Here is a 5923-nt window from a genome sequence, read left to right on the forward strand (position 1 = left end):
TTTTAGAAATTCTATTTGGCTGTTTTAAAAATCCCCCCAATTTTTTAAAAGAATATATTTCTTCTTTTTCATATATTTCATTAAAAAATGTAATCATGTATTTCATTTTCTCTTTAATTAATTAATTTTTACTGAAATCTATTTTTTAAAATTCAGGTTAGTTAACAGATAGTGTAGTATTGGCTTCAGGAGTAGAATGCAGTGATTCATCTCTTACCTATAACACTCAGTGCTCCTCCCAACAAGTGTCCTCCTTACTGCCCATCCCCCATTTAGCCCGTCCCCCCACCTCCCCTCTAGCAACCCCTAGTCTGTTCTCTGTATTTAAGAGTCTCTTTGGTTTGCCTCCCTCTCTGTTTTTATCTTCTTTTTCCTTCCCTTCCCCTATGTTCATCTGTTGAGTTTCTTAAATTCCACATATGAGTGAAATCACATATTTATCTTTCTCTTCCTGACTTTTTTCACTTAGCATAATACACTCTAGTTCCATCCACATCGTTGCAAGTGGCCGGGTCTCCTTCTTTCTGATAACCAAGCAGTATTCCATTACATCTATATGCCACATCTTCTTTATCCATTCATCAGTCAGTGGACATTTGGGCTCTTTCCATAATTTGGTGATTTTATTTAAATACGAATACACTAGGGGTGCCTGGGTGGCTCAGTTGGTTGAGCGTCCGACTCTTGGCTTCAGCTCAGGTCGTGATCTCATGGCTTTGTGGGTTTGAGCCCCACATCGGGCTCTGTGCTGGCAGTGTAGAGCCTGCTTAGGATTCTCTCTCTTCCTCTCTAGCTGCCCTTCCCCCATTCATGCTGCCTTTGACTCTCCCAAAATAAATAAACTTAAAACAATTAAAATATATATAAATACACCTAAAGTTTAGATTTTGTATTAGATAATTCCATTTATANTGCTACAGGGGGGATGTAAATTTGAGCCCTTTCCTCTGCATAAGGATTGTGCTACTGTTAGGACTTTTCAGAGGAGATTTGTTTTTCACCTAGGTTCCAATAGGAAACAGAAATTTATTATCTTTTTTTACTGTCTTGGGGACTTTCCTCTCAAGTCCATCTTTTCACTGAAGGTGGAGATTTTTTAGAATCCCAAATTTATGCAGGGGATTTTAGCCTTATTTCCTTACCTATGGAGGCTCGGGGCTTGAACTCTTTACTTCACTTTGCTGGTTAATAAAAAGTCTCTTGGGGTGCCTCAGAGGCTCAGTCACTGAGCATCCGATTCTTGATTTTGGTTCAGGTGGTGAACCTAGGGTTGTGGGATTGAGCCCTGCATCAGACTCTGCGGTGAGCGTGGAGCCTGCTTAAGAGTCTCTCTCTCTCTCTCTCTCTCTCTCTCGCTCTCTCGCTCTCGCTCTCCCCCTCCCTCTGCCCCCTCTCCTCTGCTTGCACACAGCCACTCTCCCTCTTAAATAAATAAATGTCTAGTGGTTACCCAGATGGAAAAAACTTGTAGGGATTAGCGTTGGTTTAATATGCCGATTCTCAGCTTCTTCAATTTGATTCTTCATTAATATAGTGTGAGTTCAGATATGCATTAAAAAGTTGTATTTGATATTTTCTCTGGCCTATCTATCCATTTTATACTGGAGTGATTTTAAAGTTAACTAAAATACCGCTAGAAAGAGCAGTCTCATAAAGATCTTTTTAAAGACATTTTTATGAATATATTTTTCAAGGTTGTGGTGAAGGGAATGCCCTCTGAGCTCCCTCAGGGGTTATTAGCAGGTACACATGGGGAGGGCATGCAAAGCAAATCTTTCTCATTGGGTTCATTCCATACATTATACCCAGAACTTCTAACATTTCAATTATATTTACCATGACTACCAATACTAACATGTTTTAGTTGACTGGGCAAACAGAAGCACTCTTACCTTTCTGCTGGCCATCAGCAAAGGATACCTATAATGATCATTTTAACCCAATATAAAAATGCTTTTCTTTGACAAATTAAAAATGTCCTGTGATCTACGCCGTTTATGGCTTGCATTCTAGCATTAAGCTTTTTAATTAATTGCCCAGAGAATACTGGGATCTGGCTCTATTATTAGACAAAGGAGAACACTGGCTTGTTCTCAGAAGGTGTCTCCCCAATGGTCGTGTTAGTATCTGATAGCAAGAGGATAGAGAGGGATGCTTACATTTATTAAGGGAGGCTGGGATAATCGGGCGGTGGGAATTCAGGCTCGGGAATACCCTGAGAAGTCTGCATCGGCTGATATTACCCTTCCTATTATCTGTACCCAGCTTGTTCACGTTCAACGTGATAACTCCCGATAGAGACTTGGGGCAGCTATGGATTTAACAGGAATTGTGAGTTGGCAGCTGCCAGGGTCATGGTAAGTATTTGGTGCTCCTCTTCCTCAACCCTGTAAGTGAAAGAGACAACAGATTCATTTAGCATGCTCCTGGGCATATAAATCCTTGTCTTGAGACTAGAATTTAGAGATTTGAGAATCTTGTCCTTCTTCCATAAAGTGTCCAGAGCTGTTGGAAGCAGCCATCTGTACCCCATGGCCCTTGAATTAATTTCTGCATATTGTCCTAAAAAGTGACAATCACTCCCCCAAATCTTACCTTCAAAGATCACCACATTCTAGGTGCCTGGATGCCTAATTTAATAGTCCATTTTGTCACTGTATGCCATGGGCTACTGTGTGATTATCCACAGATGTGGATGTCATCTTTCATAGCACTCAGTCCACACTAAGCCAAAGAATCAATCCTAGATTTCCTGTATTTCCAGGTATCTGCGGCATGCGGCACACCCACTGCAACACTCTCAGTATCGCCCGGTATTCTTGGTTGCAAAGAACAGAAGCCAATCCTAGTTGGCTTAAATAAAAAGATCAAGTGTATGGAAAGGCTGCCAGATTTCTCATAGAACCGACATAAGTGAAGGAGAAGTGAGCTCAAAATATAAATAGGGGCCAAGGGAGACTAGGGCTTGCCTTCAAGTGTGTTTAGATAATAGATAGCTGAAAACAAACTAAAAAAAAAAAAGACACATGAAAAGTATAGTGAGTAAAGGCACGGTTTTAAGTCCTGGTATGTCGTGTCCACAGGAACTGGTCAAGCAGGGAAGCAAGTGACTTCAAGAAAGTAAAAATGAGTTTCAGGAGAACCAAATCAAACAGGACTCTTGCATGTGCACACAGTAAGCAGATACAGGCTGCAAGACTGGAGCTCAATCCAACTTGGAAAGAAAAAGGCAAATAGGAATGAAGTTCCCATAGCAAGCTAGCAGGGTTATGTGAACAGCATATTAGGACTATGGCTACAACCAAACGGCAAAGCTTTGCAAGCTTAAGTCGTAATCTCAGAATACCACTCCAGTTTGTATGAAAAGGTGAGGGGTTGCGTGATGAAAGTCAGAAGTAGAGTCTATTTGATAGCTCTTTTGGGATTCCAGCAGTTGCAGACAGCAGCTTAAACAACGAGAACAACACTGAATAGCCAAAGGTTAGGTTAAGTTAGATCAGAACCATTATTTGGTTCTGATATTGAAATTTTATTACAAGAACCGTAAAAGCACTAAGAGTCTCTACTGTATTTGGGGCAAAGCTCTGGCATTTTGGCTTTTAAATTTCATAGTCTAGGTGGTGCCTGGGTGGCTCAGATGGCTGTGTGTTGGATTTCAGCTCAGGTTATGATCTCACAGCTTGTGAGTTGGGGCCCCACACTGGGTGGGCTCTGTGCTGACAGCTCAGAACCTGGAGCCTGCTTAGGCGTCTGGGTCTCCCTCTCTTTCTGCCCCTCCCCTGCTCGTGCTCCGTGTCTCTGTCTCAAAAATAAGCATTAAAAACATTTCACAGTCTTCCTTTCTAGCTAAGTTCTTCAAAACATGTTCAAGCAAGTACCCCTCAACAATTACCACCTGCTCTCGCATTTGAACTTTCTTTACCTAAGTAGGTAATATCCTTAATATCTGTCATTCTCAGCACGATTAGCCCTCTTATTATAAACCTATAGAGGGAAAACCAGGTGAAATCATGGTCTATTTTCTTCGTTTGTCCATTTATACAGTTTGGTCCAATTAGAAGAGAACTTGGTGGGAAATGGTTATACTTTGAGCTCAAAACATGATGTTTGAATACTACAGATTTGGGGGAAAATAATCATTGGTTTCTTGACAGTCATGAACTTTCTCTTCTAAAGAGCAAATATAAACTCTATTTTAAATTGGAATATTATTTTCAGTAAGCAAACCTGAAAGCAATGTTAAGTTTTATATCTAAATTCAAAAGTATCTTCCTTGTTTCACTCTGCCAGTATTGATACATAGGTTTGCGTCAAGCATTCTGTTTGACTTTTTCAGTGTCAACCTGAAATGGGATTTTTTTTCTAAGATTGATATTAAAAACTCGACTTCTTTCTTGCCAAAATGATAAAAAAAAAAAACCATTATAAACAACAACTTAAGATGTTGGTTCTAACCAAAAGCAAAATTAAGATAAGTTCAGTGATTTTAGGTTTTATTTTTCCAATGTATCTTAGGTCTTTGGAGAAGGATAATTTGAAAAGTTTAGTTTTGGGGCACCTAGGGGGCTCAGTCGGTTATGCGTCCAACTTCGGCTCAGGTCATGATCTCGCGGTTCGTGGGTTTGAGCCCCGCGTCGGGCCCTGTGCTGACAGCCAGCTCAGAGCCTGGAGACTGTTTCAGATTCTGTATCTCCCTCTCTCTCTGACCCTCCCCTGCTCATGCTGTCTCTCTCTCAGAAATAAATAAAAAACATTGAAAAAAAAAGAAAAGTTTAGTTTTCTCCTATGAATAATCAAATCTAAAGATTCAAAATCATGTGCTTGAGCACTTATCATACTGTATTGGTATCATATGCTATGAACTGCTTTGAAAGAAGATATAGAAGATATAGGAACCAACCTTCAATATGGCTCCCAATTATGCCCCTGTGTTGTACTCTCCCAAGTGAATCAGGGCTGATTCTCTGTAACCAATAGAATATGGAAAAGTGGCCATGTATGACTTTCGAGGTTGTCATAAAAAGCAATATGGCTTCCACATTGGTCTCTTTTTACCCACTGTAGGGAAGGCCAGCTTCCGTGTTAGAAGAACACTCAAATAGCCCCACGGAGGGGCCCATATAGACAGAAGCAGTGTTCTCCTTCTCTCAGACAGCACCACCTTGCCAGCCATGTAAGTGAGCAACTTTGAAAACTTCTCTCCCAGCCACAGTCAAGCCTTCAGATGATAGCAGCTCTGAAAGACATCTGATTTAGAAATGGAACCAAAACTGCCCAGTGAAGTAGTACTACTGGAATTTCAGACTCAGAGACACAGTTAGAGATAATAAAAGCTTATTGTTGTTTTAAGCTATTAATGTTTCAAAGCAATAGATAACTAACCCATAAGGGAACGTGTGTGACTTATTACCAAGAGTTGACAACCAGTAAATGTTTGGTTTTTTATGTGACTGAATAAATGAATTTCTATAGAAGTAGAGGATCTCTAAAAAGCAGTGCTGATATATAAGTGTCACCGCCTCTGCAGAGGCACCTTTGGTTGGCCTTTGGAAACTGGACTCACTGGAAAAAAGGCCTCTGCCCAGTCTATACAGAGTTAATATTAGTAATACACATGGAAACAATAATGCTTTTCTTTACCACTCCTGTGTTATCAGGATGTTTCACTGGATGAAGTTTACTGAGATGACCTAATATTTAGGATCCTGAATTCCTTTGTAGTTGCAAGTGTACTTGCTCATTTTATGCGGTCGGTCTGCATTTGCCCTCTTCTCAATTAAGGCTCCTTTATTATTCTACAGTTAAACCATTTTATAAAGCAGTATTGTAGGCAGAGGAAAATCTGTCCATTTTTTCTCCCTTTGACCTTATAAAAGATAACCACTGAAAAGGCTTTTGTTTTAATGGAAAATTAATCCAAAGC

Source organism: Crocuta crocuta, unplaced genomic scaffold (assembly GCF_008692635.1).
Source record: "Crocuta crocuta isolate KB4526 unplaced genomic scaffold, BGI_CrCroc_1.0 scaffold385, whole genome shotgun sequence".
Classification (NCBI taxonomy): Eukaryota; Metazoa; Chordata; class Mammalia; order Carnivora; family Hyaenidae; genus Crocuta; species Crocuta crocuta.